Source organism: Dendropsophus ebraccatus, chromosome 3, assembly GCF_027789765.1.
Source record: "Dendropsophus ebraccatus isolate aDenEbr1 chromosome 3, aDenEbr1.pat, whole genome shotgun sequence".
Classification (NCBI taxonomy): domain Eukaryota; kingdom Metazoa; phylum Chordata; class Amphibia; order Anura; family Hylidae; genus Dendropsophus; species Dendropsophus ebraccatus.
The window spans coordinates 158,954,923-158,970,377 of NC_091456.1; the positions used below are offsets into that span (position 1 = coordinate 158,954,923).

The 15,455-nt window shown below is 40.7% G+C and overlaps 1 long non-coding RNA gene across 1 annotated transcript in view; it reads right to left on the reverse strand.

Annotated features, from left to right (window-relative positions):
- The window catches only part of LOC138787405 (uncharacterized), a 42,860-nt gene extending 28,726 nt beyond the window's left edge, over positions 1 to 14,134 (reverse strand). The window contains exons 1-2 of the long non-coding RNA XR_011362370.1: positions 14,033 to 14,134; positions 13,688 to 13,765 (exon numbers count right to left, since the gene is read on the reverse strand). This is a non-coding gene — a long non-coding RNA (uncharacterized lncRNA). The remainder of the gene's footprint in view (positions 1 to 13,687; positions 13,766 to 14,032) is intronic.
- Between the last annotated feature and the right edge of the window lie 1,321 nt (positions 14,135 to 15,455).

Genomic DNA, 15,455 nt, shown 5'->3' on the forward strand with positions numbered 1-15,455 from the left:
GTGCCAAGGTATCTAGATGAATACTATTCCCTTTAAGATAGTAAATAATGTGAGTTATTGTCCCATGATTTGCCCGCTTTTCCAATTAGTTTGCATTTTATGTATTGGAAATCAATGTTTGACATCTGAACTCTTAGCTCATTCACAGTCACTTTGCAAAGAAGACAATGTCCAACCGAGTAACCTTGGGCCAAGTGGAGGAAATAAACTCCAAACCCACAGGCCGTAGCCCGGGGTAAAAAACCCCTTTAATTATTATCACCCCCCTAGTAAAAGTTAACTTTTATTACGTATCTTTAAAATAAATATGTGAACTTCTTTAAAACCACAACACACCCAGTACTCCTATCACTAGCTAATACTAGATGATATATAGGGATATAACTATCCTCTCTAACTAACTATATCAATCACTATCACAGTCTGCAGTCCTGTATAGAAGGTAACTAGGAGATACTGGATGTCTGCTATTTAAAACCACAAATAGTGCCCCCTCTCTACATGTTTCGTTGCCACAGCAACGTCATCAGGAGAAAAATTAGGCAACACTTGCTGCTGGTACTGGCCGATATTTATATCCACATCCAATTAGCTAGTATCATAGTACCGCCCCAAACACTCACCATGGTACACCAATAAGATCTTATTTTATTATAAAGAGACTCGCCCCCTCTATCAGATTGGTGGGCTAAAATGGACACACACGCCCACCTACTCACCCTCCAATCATCTCCATATGACACAACCCTGCATCATCTGAGTATCAGCGTCACGTGATCCATTGCGGTCACATGACTGCTACTATCGCGGAATCACTTCCGGGTTCCCAGTGTCATGTGATTACGCTGTGTCATCTGAGTCTCAGCGTCACATGATCTAATACACTCACATGACCGCTACTATCGCGGAATCACTTCCGGGTTCCCAGTGTCATGTGATTACGCTGTGTCATCGCGCATGTCACTGCACTTAGACTATATCCAATGCGCATGACACCTGACTTGGTGCTAAATTACACTCCATAGTCAGTGCGCATGACACAAACTCCATTGGCAACCCCGTTCTATGTATATAATAATGGTTATAAAGGGTGGATCAGCTAAATAAAATCAAAGATCCGTAATGTTCACAGGGTTAGGAATTCATGCAATATTATAAATATATGCCAATGGAAAAATGGTACACAAAATTAATGCATGACAGTAAACAACGCTAATCAATTAGCGTTGTTTACTGTCATGCATTAATTTTGTGTACCATTTTTCCATTGGCATATATTTATAATATTGCATGAATTCCTAACCCTGTGAACATTACGGATCTTTGATTTTATTTAGCTGATCCACCCTTTATAACCATTATTATATACATAGAACGGGGTTGCCAATGGAGTTTGTGTCATGCGCACTGACTATGGAGTGTAATTTAGCACCAAGTCAGGTGTCATGCGCATTGGATATAGTCTAAGTGCAGTGACATGCGCGATGACACAGCGTAATCACATGACACTGGGAACCCGGAAGTGATTCCGCGATAGTAGCGGTCATGTGAGTGTATTAGATCATGTGACGCTGAGACTCAGATGACACAGCGTAATCACATGACACTGGGAACCCGGAAGTGATTCCGCGATAGTAGCAGTCATGTGACCGCAATGGATCACGTGACGCTGATACTCAGATGATGCAGGGTTGTGTCATATGGAGATGATTGGAGGGTGAGTAGGTGGGCGTGTGTGTCCATTTTAGCCCACCAATCTGATAGAGGGGGCGAGTCTCTTTATAATAAAATAAGATCTTATTGGTGTACCATGGTGAGTGTTTGGGGCGGTACTATGATACTAGCTAATTGGATGTGGATATAAATATCGGCCAGTACCAGCAGCAAGTGTTGCCTAATTTTTCTCCTGATGACGTTGCTGTGGCAACGAAACATGTAGAGAGGGGGCACTATTTGTGGTTTTAAATAGCAGACATCCAGTATCTCCTAGTTACCTTCTATACAGGACTGCAGACTGTGATAGTGATTGATATAGTTAGTTAGAGAGGATAGTTATATCCCTATATATCATCTAGTATTAGCTAGTGATAGGAGTACTGGGTGTGTTGTGGTTTTAAAGAAGTTCACATATTTATTTTAAAGATACGTAATAAAAGTTAACTTTTACTAGGGGGGTGATAATAATTAAAGGGGTTTTTTACCCCGGGCTACGGCCTGTGGGTTTGGAGTTTATTCGTATTAAGGGACCCCTGACCCTCCAGAGAGGGCTTAAGTGTGTATAAAAGTGGAGGAAATTACTCGAAGAGCCCACCTGGATATACAGAACATGTGTACCTTTACAATACTTTCTATCCGATTGTATAGTTAGATAATAATATCGCCCACACTGGACAAGGCATCAATAAAGACTGATAGGGTATTTGTGAATAAATGGATGGAAAATAGAAACTAGGGGTCTTCTGTATATGATGGGAGTGGTTGGCTGTTGTATCTCTTGCTCCAAACCCCCCAGACACAAATCCTGAGTACAAATAACTTTTCTTTTATTATATGTCTTATGTTTTTATTATATTTTATGCAATATACTTGGCAGTCACAAATTAACCAGTGTCCTGAACAAAATGACTGACCAACAGATAGGTTCCATGTGTACGTTGTCTGACACCATAGGATGCACCATTAAACACAGGATATCCGGGAGTAATATCAACAACCAGCGCTACCGTTACATTAGAGTGCAGCTTCAGATCAACTCTACCCAAATTCATAGGATTCTTACAGAGTGTGATTCTTGGCCCAGTAAACATTCAGTACTGTAGTTCGAAAGGAGGTGGGTCACACTTGTAAGACTCAAGAATAGCCTAATAGAGTGACACCAGTGCTGCGAGTAGCATGTTGCTCATTCTGCAGTCCACCATAGACCAAGGACTTTCGATATATGTCTGACCTTGCTGGGGACTAACTATTTTTTTTTTTATTCTTGACTGGTCCTAACTTTTGCTTATTATGGAAGCTATTGTGGTGTTTTTTTTCTTCTTAAGCTCAGTCACTCTTGGACCTTCAAATAGTTTGCAGGCAACTTCCTTAATATCTATCGTGGCCTAGTTTCTTAAAGCCAATGTACCATCAGCTACATTGCTTTATGCTTCATGCCAAGCCGGCTGCTGTTCAAAAAACAGATTGCACCACTGGCATCCCTACAACGGTGGCAGTCTGTTCATATAAAAAAAACTTTCACTTTAAGCTGGTCTCTAACTTAAAGGAAATGTATCATCTGAAAATGACCTAACTTGGATAGAGCCCTAAGGCTGCCTGGAAAATATGGATATAGCCATAGCTTGTATCCTTGTTTTCCGGGTAGCCTTAAAGCTTTATCCAACTTCAGCAGCCAGTGCTAACCAAATGCCGCATGCTCGAAGTTTGCTCAACTCAATGGTCACAGTAGTGTGCCATCTCGGCAATAATTAACTCAGGTGCCTGGTCCTGCCCTTGATTACTAGTCTTGAAAGCCAGAAAAAAGAGAGAAGTCTGGGTGGCTGGATGCTGCCTAATAGGAAGCTGCTGTGGACTAGCAGGGGACCAGAGCTAAGTATGTATATACTTTGATTTTCTTCAGAGTTCATGGCTTGTGCCATAGTGCACAGTTATAATCATTAACAGACTATCTGCAGTAATCCTTGAGAAAGCCAATGCAGCTGTTATAGGGGACCAGGAGAGAGGAAGCCCAACCTAGGTTAATGGCATCTCAAATTTCAATGGGTGGCAAGAACCTACTCTGCAGACTCTACAATTTAAGCTAAATGTTAGGGGAATTACCCTGTAAATAGAGATGAGTGAACTTTCAAAGGTTTGGTTTGGCAGGTTCCCTGAACTGTAAGGTGAAGTTTGTGTTTGTCAGAACCGAATCTTAAAAAAACTGCACCAAAACAGCAAAACAATTGCCAGAATTTAGTTGTTTTGGTGTGGTTCCAAAAAATTATTCATCAATACTTATCTGTTCACGGTCCTCCAGTGTCCTTCTAGTCCGGTGTCCCCTGTAGACGCCAAAATCCAGTTTAGCTAATTCCTGACTGAGACGAGACAGCAGCAGCCAGTTATTGGCTAAGTGGGTTGTATCTCTCGAAGCAAGAGTGAAAGCCCATTCAACCAATCAGCCACCAGTGATTGGCTGTGTGGGCTCTCACTCCCAAGATAAGAATGACAGTCCACTCAGCCAATCACTGGCTGCCTGAAATGGGACAGCACCTTGGGCAATACAAGACAAGAGTGACAGCACGTTAAGCCAATTCCTGGCCACAGCATTGTTATGTCTCAGTCAGTGTTTGGCTGAACAGGCTGAAGGTGCCTGGAGACATCAGGTACCAGGAGTAGGACACCATGGGGGAAATGGACATGTGATAAAATATATATATATATATATATATATATATATATTTTTTTTTTTATTTTTTTTTTTTTTATAGATGTCCAGCCTCCATCTTTACGAACTTGTTCTGAACTATTAAGTTTGATTGTGTACCAAACTGAACTTTTTACAAATATCGGTTTGTGAACTCCGGTTCACGGATCTGTAGCTGGAATTCAATGGAAAGGAGGTAATATGTTATGTGTACTTCTATATAAACTTCGGTTGTCATATGTGTTACGATGTCTTCTAAACCAATCAGGCTTGGTGAATCATAACTCACGATGAGTCACGTTATTATAGATTTATACAGTATGTTCATCTTAATAATACATAATTTTAGCTTTTTTTGAGAAACATCTGTTTGCCATAGTGTTAAGTTGGTCTATGATAATAAATAATTGACATGTAATTAAACTGGCCTTACAGCTGTGAAATCGTCACTGTTGGCAGTGCCAGCTAGAGTACTGCCCATTTAATTAATGGACTTCTTCTGGCCTCGGCACAACTTTTATCCTAGACTAGCAAATATTACCATATAAACACACATAATGAGCTATAAACCTCCTCAGCCTATTGAAAGCATCACTTATCCTGAAAGTCATTTGGTGAATAAAGCAATTTAATAATACATTACATTTTATGTTCCATTGCTATTTCTTCTTATTTAGGGAAGATGGACTGTTCTTGAAGTCGAGGCATTTGAGGACACTCTCCATAGACATTGTAATGCCGTAGATATAGTATATGCATTCAGCAGAAATCATTACCGTGCTCCCAAAATGGCTAGTGATAAAACTGGGCTCTCCGCGACATAAACGTTAATGGTTGATCCTCAGGTCGCAGCTTCTCCTTGGTTTATACAGAACTAGCGGCTCATCTGTATGGACTACGGTGCCTGGTCCTGCAGCTGATCGGGTTGGGATTAGAGCGCATTTTGTTAAGCGCTAGAACAGAAAGCATTGAGAATCCCAAAATGAAGATAATTCTCAAACCTTTTCATGTGTATTATCCTAAGGAGAAATCCAGTAGGACCCAATTAAAATATTAAAATTTGCCTTCATTTTGGGATTCTCAAAGCTTCAAATGAGACTGCAACACTAAAAAAAAGATGATTTTCTACTCTTAACCCAATTTTTGTATATCAGTCGACAGAATCCCAGAGGGCTCCGAGCTGCAGAATGATGAGGAGATAGCCCAAAATTACTTAGAAAAATATATGTTGGACTGAAAATCCATCCCTCAAAATCTGGTCTGAAAAGGGGGGTCTTTTGGAGAGGTTTCACTGTGCTTAAAGGGGTTAGCCAGCGAAAATCTTTTTCTTTCAAATCAACTGGTTTCAGAAAGTTATATAGATTTGTAATTTACTTCTATTTTAAAAATTTGGAATTTTTTCTTTCCAATCTGACACAGTGCTTACACTTCTGTCCAAGACAGGAACTGTTCACAGCAGAAAACCTGTACAGCTCTGGACAGTTCTTGTCATGGACAGAGGCGGCAGCAGAGAGCACTGTGTCAGACTGAAAAGAAAACAACATTTCCTTTAAGACATACAGCAGCTGATAAGTATGGGAAGACTTGAGATTTTTAAATAGAAGTAAATTACAAATCTACATAAATTTTTGAAACTAGTTGATCTGAAAGAAAACGTTTTTTTTCGCTCGATAACCCCTTTAAATTCAATAGGTTGAACAACTAGAGGTGTCTAAATCTGAAAATTTGGGGATTTATTTCAAGTAAATTGTTCAGATAACCCCACACCCTAAAGTCATCTTCGAAAGTATGTATAGGAGCAGGGACAACCATACACGGACAAACCTAGAGGTAAGCAGCAATACTGTATGCACACTTATTGTTATCACTGGGCATCTGCTCAGTGTACTGTATAAGAGCAGGGACTCCTGTCTTTTGACATGAGTCTATGTTATGTATGTACTTTCTTAGCTTTTTTTTTTTTGTAATAATCAATAGTACAACCGATTTTACGAAACTCTGTAATAGGTTTTGTATTAGGCAAAAAAGTCTCTTTCTGTAGTCAAAAAGAAATTTCCCAGCCTCCCCCCTCACTTCTTATCTGTGCATTATCAGGTAAATCTGTCTTCATTACAGAGGAGCAAAGTAAAGACTCCTTTGTAATTATAAGGGTGGTATTACACGGAACGATTATCGTTCGAAAAATCGTTAAATCGTTCGGATTTGAACGATAATCATTTCGTGTAATAGCAGGCAACGATTAAACAACCAACGAGAAATCGTTGATCGTTTAATAGGATCCGGACCTATTTTTATCGTTTGATCGTTCGCTCATCGTTTGCACATCGTTCGCATATCGTTCGTTGGAATAAGAATTCACAGCTGAAACGTACGCAATAGCGACGACTAAACGACCGCAAGAACGATCATAAATAACGATCATCGTTTCATGTACTTGGGCGAACGATTTCGGGTCGTTTGCCTTAGCGGTCGTTTAAGATCGTTTATCGTTAATCGTTAGTCGTCGGAAAATTGCTTGGTGTAATAGGTACACTAAGATTTAAAAAGTGACAAAATAGAATGACATGAAACAATCCAAATAGTTATAAAAAGATAAGAATAACAATGGATACAGAAAAAAAGGAAAAATTGGCCGCACATCTTTGACTCTATTTATACTGCAGGTTGCACGCTGCTCGTGGCTTTAGTACAGACAAAAAAACAGAAGGTGCAGCAGCAACCCACAGGTGGTTACACACGGTAAACACCTGCTCTGTAGATATTAAAAAATGAGGATCTTAGCAAACTATTTGATCAAACAGAGTGTACCATGTCGCCAACGTTAAGGTGTCCTCGAGACATGGTCCCTACTCAAGCATTTTCATACTAGCAATGGCCTCTCCTGGGCTGAATAAGGCTGGGTTCACACTGCGTTTTTGCAATACGTTTAACGGATCCGTTTTTTTTAACGGACAAAAAAAGTGTGTCAGCAACGTTTTTGTGTCTGTCAAAAAAAATGGATCCGTTTTCATCTGTTTTTTTTTTATAATGGAAGTCAATGGAAAAACGGATTAAAACGATTGCACACAACTGCATCCGTTTTTGCAATCCGTTTTTCATCCTTTTTTTTCAAAAAAGGATGAAAATAATGGATTGCAAAAACGCAGTGTGAACCCAGCCTAAGCCTAAAACTGGGCAGATAGGAACCAAATGATCTCTTTTATAGCACCCTTGGGACATGGGTGGAGTGCAGGCCAACAGGAGGTAGCCACACCAACCACATTCAACGGAAAAATTGGCCGCACATCTATGACTCTATTCCCACTGCAGGTTGCACGCTGCTCGTGGCTTTAGTACAGACAAAAAAAAAAACAGAAGGTGCAGCAGCAACCCACAGGTGCAAGGGCTTACCGTATATACTCCTCCCAGCGTACACATGGTAAACACCTGCTCTGTAGATATGAAAAAATGAGGATCTTAGCAAACTATTTGATCAAACAGAGTGTACCATGTCGCCAACGTACTAAAGCCACGTACTAAAGCCACGTACTAAAGCCACGAGCAGCGTGCAACCTGCAGTGTGAAGAGAGTCATAGATGTGCGGCCAATTTTCCTTTTTTTTCTGTTGAATGTGGGGGGGTGGCTACCTCCTGTTGGCCTGCACTCCACCCATGTCCCAAGGCTGCTATAAAAGAGATCAATTGGCTCCTATCTGCCCAGTTGTAGGCTTATTCAGCCCAGGAGAGGCCATTGCTAGTGTGAAAATGCTACAGTAGGGACCCATGTCTCGAGGACGCCTTAACGTTGGCGACATGGTACACTCTGTTTGATCAAATAGTTTGCTAAGATCCTCATTTTTTAATATCTACAGAGCAGGTGTTTACCGTGTGTACACTGGGAGGAGTATATATGGTAAGCCCTTACACCTGTGCTGCTGCACCTTCTGTTTTTTTGTCTGTAACAATGGATACACACCTAACACTTGGATCAAACCCCAAGAGTGGGACCATTCTTTATATCTGAGCTAAGTCTCCGTATCCATAGGCTAGGTTCACACCTGTATTAGAGGTTCTGCTGTTGCTGCATCTGCCCAAAATGCTGCACAAAATAGCTCATCTTGCTGGATACCATGATGGAAAGCTGAAGGACCCTATTAAAGTAAATGGGTTCAATGTGGGCCCCAAGACGTACCGGTATGTCATGGAATCCTATCACTTAAGGACCCATGACGTACCTGTACACCATTGGGTCCGGCGGCGCTATAAAGTGAGCTCAGCAGCCAGGTTGTCACTGGTAATGACAGGCCACCGCAATCACGCGGCCGCCCGCCATTAACCCCTGCAGCTCCTGTCACTGTCCGATTGGGACCCCCGCAGTGTGATGTTGGGGTTTCATTAGTTGTGTTTTTTTTCCCAATTTCACCCCATAAATGGCTTCTGTTATACATGTTATAGTACATTGAAAGGCTGCATTAAAAGCACACCGGTTCCTGAAAAAACAACCCCTTACTTGGCCCTGTAGATGGAAAAATAAAAGAGTTATAGCTCTTAGAATACGAGGAGGAAAAAAAGAAAATGCAAAACTGTAAATTGGCCCGCTCCTTAAGGCCATTTTGGGCTCTGTCCTTAAGGGGTTAATGTCCAAGTGTAGCAGTCCTGGCATGGCATTTTTTGGTGTTCTGCTACACAGATTGAATTCATCTCACTACTATTCTCCAGTTTAGGGGAGGACATGTTAATGTGACGCTCTTCTACATAACCAGGTAAAAAACCTACTATAATCATCATGGCCATTGCATCCAAACCTGCAAAAAATAATGAAAATCCTTGCCTTTACAAAAGAGGCAATCCTCCAAAATGATCTTGCCAGGGTCTTATATCCGTAGATCAATCTCAACTCAAGAATCTTTTCCCCAGGCTGATATGGGATACACCACCATCATTTTAACTGCTATGGCGACCTATTTTTTATTTCTGTATTAGAAATGAAAGTTCACTTAAAGTTTAAGTAATATGATTTATTCTCTTCAGGATATATTATTGAAGGCCATTAACCTTTGTCATTCTTATCAAAGCTGAATTAGTTACGGTCAATGGTCATGAATGATCAATAAGTAGAAGTTGACCTGTATATAACTGAATCCTTGATACTAAAGTGTTTCCTGATTACTTGAATACTAAAGCGTACCTCAAAGTACACAGACATTATTTCTTTTAGTGATTCTGCTTATACATAGCAGCACGGACAAGCTGCAGTCCATCCTGCAAGATGCTCAGAACTCTGCATTAGGAGATAGAGTGGCACTGTCTCCTAGGTTTCCATCTCCAGTACGGGATCCAGAACTGCATCCTGTACTGGATAGGAGCCTATTACATGGAGCAGGATGTACTAATGCACAGTTCTGAGCAGCCCACAGCAGGGAATGCAGCTGGTCTGCACATCTATGAAAAAGCAAAATTGCCAATGGAAGCAGTTTTGGTTAGATGATTATTGTGGACATTTCTGCACTATAATCACTTTTCTGAATACTTAGAACAACACTTTAAATACATTGATATGTAACAAAGTAAACATTATGGTTGTAACAGCACACGGCTGTGTCCATTACCCCTTACATGCTCTGAGTCGCACTGCACTGTGACCCTCTCCCTTTCTCTCAGCCTGCTTGTCCTCTGGCACCTTTTCTTGCTCTGAGCTGACCTCCTGGAAGATTGAGCTCCCTCTAGTGGCAGGCATGTGCCTGTCCACCTTTATTTATAAGCACAGCCCACAGGCTCTGGAGTCTTCTGGCATGTTCTCCTGAATATATATATATAGTCTCCACCTCTTCACCACTTTGCTCAGCTGTTGTTGTTGTTTGTCAGTCAGCAGCCATGTCTGTGCTCCCTGGCTATCCGCCACTTGCGATCTTTTAGCAATTTGGATCGCAATCCATTCCTCATTACAGCTTATCTTTAGTCTGAATTATGTCCTAACGTAGTCCCGGACTACAGCACTCCTTCAGTTCTTCGGTCGGTGGTCGCTGAGGTCCTTCTCTGAGGCTAGTGACCTTAGAGTTTCCCACAGCCAAGTCCATCCTGCCTTGTGGTCGGCACTGAATAAAACTGGGAGCTCCTTAGACTCCACTCTTTGGAAAAAGAACACCAGCACTGTTCAGTGATCCATGGGATCCACCTCCTCGTGCTTGGACAAACCATTACAATGGCCCTGATTTATCACTTTTTGTCTAAGACAAAAACATGGGTGATTTGTCCATAGCAACCAGTCCCAGTTTCCCATTGATATCTTAACAAGTTCTGGTAAAATTAAAATCTGAGCTACGGTTGGTTGTTATGGACAAACCATTCTAGTTCTTGGATAGATTGGTTAATCTGGGCCAATGGGTGTTTATAGAATGTCAGCATGGCAATTTCCATACTTTTACAGAATACATGATAAATATTACAGATGAGCACCACTGAAGCATGCTTGAGTCAGATCACTCATAATTTGATTACCAGTGGCTGAAAAAGTTGGATGCAGCCCTAGAGAGTTTTGAAAAACATGGCTACAGCCATGGACTCTATCCATGTTTTCCCAGACACCCTTGGGCTAACCAAACGTTGAGCGATCCGATCGAGCATGCTCGGGTTACATTTATCTCTAATAATTATGTTTTGTTAACTGTCAATTTAATTAATATACAACAAATCAAATGAGATACACTCCAAGTATATAACTCAAGTTTTATGTTATTTTAAGTTTCATTACTCGGGGTTCAACGTAAAGGAGCTCTGCACCGTGTCTCTACTGACTGTGATATTTGATACTGTGATGGCCTTCTCTAAGAGATATTAGGATCCTATCAAAAATGACATTTATTGGTCCAACACAGACACCAGAGAGTGACATTTAGTTTACAGAAAAGTCATTGTAGGCTTCTATGTAAACAGAAATATTGTTTTTTGGTATCTGCTTTGGTCCAATAAATGTCACCTTTGATGGGAAGCTGTGGAAGTTCTGGGTGACAGCCTTTACGGAAGCCATTCTGGATTGTCAGCTATGAAAGGTAGAGGCAGATAAAGCTAAGAAACAACTCAATAGAAAGGTTTAGAAGAGGATAATCGAAACATTGAAAATACAAAAAATTTGATTAACCTTTACATGGACACAAAAAACAAGACAAGATACAGAAGTTTAAAGGGAATACGTTTTAACCCCTAGAAAGTATTTATAGACAAGACAACATCTGGAATACTGTGTCCAGTTCTGGAGACCTCACCTTAAAAAAGATATTGATAAAATAGAACGGGTCCAAAGACGGGCTACAAAAATGGTGGAGGGTGTCATAACACATATCAGGAAAGACTTAAGGATTTTAATATGTATAGTTTGAAGGAAAGAAGGGAAAGAGGGACATGACCGATCCTTTAAATATGTTAAAGGACTAAATAAGGTTCAGGAGGGAACTGAACTCAAGAACAAGAGGACACAGTGAGAAGTTAGTTGGGGGAAAGCTTAGAAGCAACATGAGAAAATATAACTTTACTGAAAGAGTAGTAAATGCTTGGATAAAACTTCCAGTAGAAGTGGTTGGTAAATCTACAATAAGAGAATTTAAAGTGACACCGTCACCCCCTTCTGACATCTCTACACAGGTGTAAAGGGTAAATTTAGTGTTTTTCATATCTTATTTCATATCATACGTCATGGTGCTTGTTCAAGTAAAAAGTGTCCTTTTATCAACTGCAGATTGTATTAAGTGGGCGTGGCCTCGCGGCACTAGCGCCACATAACCCCGCCCACAACGGCACGGTTGGCCCCGCCCCCTTGACGCCCATTGGTTGTCCAACGTAAAGGGGGTGGAGTCTAGACCTTTCGGCCAGCCTGTTCCAATGGCCGGCGAGGGGGCGGGGCCAATTGTGCCGTTGTGGGCGGGGTTATGTGGCGCTAGTGCCGCGAGGCCACGCCCACTTAATACAATCTGCAGGTGATAAAAGGACACTTTTTACTTGAACAAGCACCATGACATATGATATGAAATAAGGTATGAAAAACACTAAATTTACCCTTTACACCTGTGTAGAGATGTCAAAATGAACAAAGGGGGTGACAGTGTCACTTTAAACATGCCTGGAATAAACATATATCTTTAATATGAGATAAAAATTAATTTCTAATAGAATGTTTAAAAAAATCTATTTACTAATACTACTTTACTAGCTTTATTAAAAAAAAAACGTTTTGTTCTTTATTTACACATACACTTCTTTTGACTGGCAGCAGTAAGGAGCGAGTATACAGTACACAGACAGAACAGGACACTGCTCTGTGTAGCACTGTGCAGCATCACTTTAACAAAGCAGGGGATCGGGAACTACAGGGCTCAGATACCTTGGCAGTTCCCGACATAAACGTTGGTAGCAGCAGATCACCACTTATGCCAGTCGACAGAAGTGAATATGTAAATTTTAAAAAAATTATACATTTATAACGTTATTAAAGCTACATATTAGCAAAAAAATTTTTTTGTTCCATGTGTACCCCTTTAATTTTTAAATCGTTCCTCATAACTGAGCTGCTCCAGACCCCTTATTAATTTAGTTGCTGCCTTTGTACCTTTTGCTTTTATCCTATCTATGAACTGGTGCCTAACAGCATACTCCAGATGAGGCCGCACCAAAGCTTTATAGAGCGGTAATATTATATCACTGTCCCAAGAATCCATGCCTGTTATATACATGACAATATCCTGCTGGCCTTAGAAGCAGCTGACTGACATTGTGTGCTGTTCTGTACTCTATTTATTTGTCAGTGCTTTACATACTGTAGCTTGCCATCATTCAGATCAGTTCCGGACCCTAGAAGGACTCACAATATACATTCCAGACTGATCTATCTGTATGTTTTTGGTGAATAGGAGAAAACCCATGCGAAGGCATCATCTTTGGTGGGATGTGAACCCAATGCCCTAGTGCTGCAAAATCTGAAATGCAGTCTGGTCTTTTACTAGGTCGTTCCAAGACATTTCCATGTTTCTCCTTTCACCGATCCAATGTAGCCTTAGTAGTATGTTTCGGGCCATTGTCCTTCTAAAAGGGGGACGCTCTGTCCCAATCTCAAATCTCTGGCAGACTGATATATGGTTATCCAGTCCTTAACATGATGCCCCCTCTGCCATGCTGCAGAGAAAGAATGGTGTGGGTTTTTTTTTTTTTGTTTTTTTTTGGGGGGGGTGGGGGGTGTTATAAGAAATGTTGGGTTTGCACCGTACATAATGTTTCCCATGATCGCCAAAAATTTTATGTTGGTCCCATCTGAGCAACAAACCTTTTCTGTGTGTTTGTAGAATCTGCCATATGCTGTTTGGAGAAATCCAGACATGTTCCATGTTATTACAGGGATGCTCTGGCGGAAAAAAAAAAATGTTTTCAATTCAACTGGTGGCAGAAAGTTATACCAATTAGTAAATTACTACTTCTGTTAAAAAATCTCAAGCCTTCCAGTGCCTATCAGCTGCTGGATGCCCTGCAGGAAGTGGTGTATTCCTTCCAGTCTGACACAGTACTCTCTGCTGCCAACTCTGTCCTTGTCAGGAACTGTCCAGAGCAGGAGAGGTTTTCTATGGGGATTTGCTAATAGCGTATCCTGCCGCCCGCTAAAGATTATAGTTACCCTTTAATTCCAGGCTGTAATGCAAAAAAAAGGAGGTGAATACTTTCCCAAGGCACTGTATATTCTTCCAAATTCACCTAACCCAAACGGTACCAGGTACAGGCTTCCACCCGACCTGATGATTCCTTTCTCATATCAAGCGATATGATAATCCTGTTTAGCATATGTAGACGTTTCTGGGTCACAAGATCTGCAACGTCTTCTCCCTCATCAAGGAAGTGCAGGCTGTAATTCCAAGACGACATATTTCCAAATCACCCGATTACCTGGGATCTGTTATCGCGTCTTATCACATGTAATAAAGCTGCCCTGATAACAGCTCAGAGGTTTTTTTCCATGCTGGCGCTGAACTTCCTGCTGTACCTGCTGCAAGAATGAGATGTTCTCCCTCTATACTGGGGGTGCGGTTGTGTGTCCTCACCCTCCCTTGTTTCTCTGCCTCACCATATAAAACATATGATTTAGACATGGAGATAGATAGGAAAAGCTCATTAAAACCAGTGAAGGAAGGATACAGCCTTCCACATAAAATGTAAGAGATAATACCCTCAAGGGTTTAATGTTCTCGTTGTGAAAGGTGTCCTGCACTTGTCCTATTTTTCTCATCAGTCTCTCATTATATTAGAGTATTGGCTTGTCAGCACTCCCAGCTGTTCCAATACAGTTGTGGTTAAATGTATTTTATGGCTTGGTGACCTGCCTCTGTACAAAGTTGAATTTGTCATTTTATTTTATGTATTCAATTATTATTTCATAACTAAGACGACATCTGATAAACATAACTGTGTTACATACATTTATATTAGTCACAGCTTTATAACTAGTCTCCGGTGTGTTAAAGGGGTAAACCCACATATACCCATATATCAGAAATGCACGGCATATCCAGAGAATATGGGTAACTACCAAGGTAGCGGATATAGCACCCCCTATGGATCCCAGCAACTAATGGGTCCATGACTGATGACTATATTGAACATTCTCAGTTTTACTATGGAGTCTGATGGTTAGTTATGGATGTCACCGTGTATATGTTGACTTTTTTTTCCAAAGTGTGATCCATGTATTGCTTCACCATTATGTACATTAGCCATGTAATATGACATCACTCTCTGCATCATCCATGTATTCTTCTATCACTATGTACATTAGCCATGTACTGTGTGAATTATCCATGTATTGTTCTATCACTAAGTACATTATCCATGTACTATGACATCACTGTCTGCATTGTCCATGTATTGTTCTATCACTATGTGCATTATCCATGTACTGTGTGCATAATTTATGTATTCTTCTATCACTAAATACATTAGCCATGTACAGTACTATGACATGACTGTGAGGATTATCCATGTATTGTTCTACCACTATGTACATTAGTCATGTACTATGACATCACTGTCTTCAATATCCATGTATT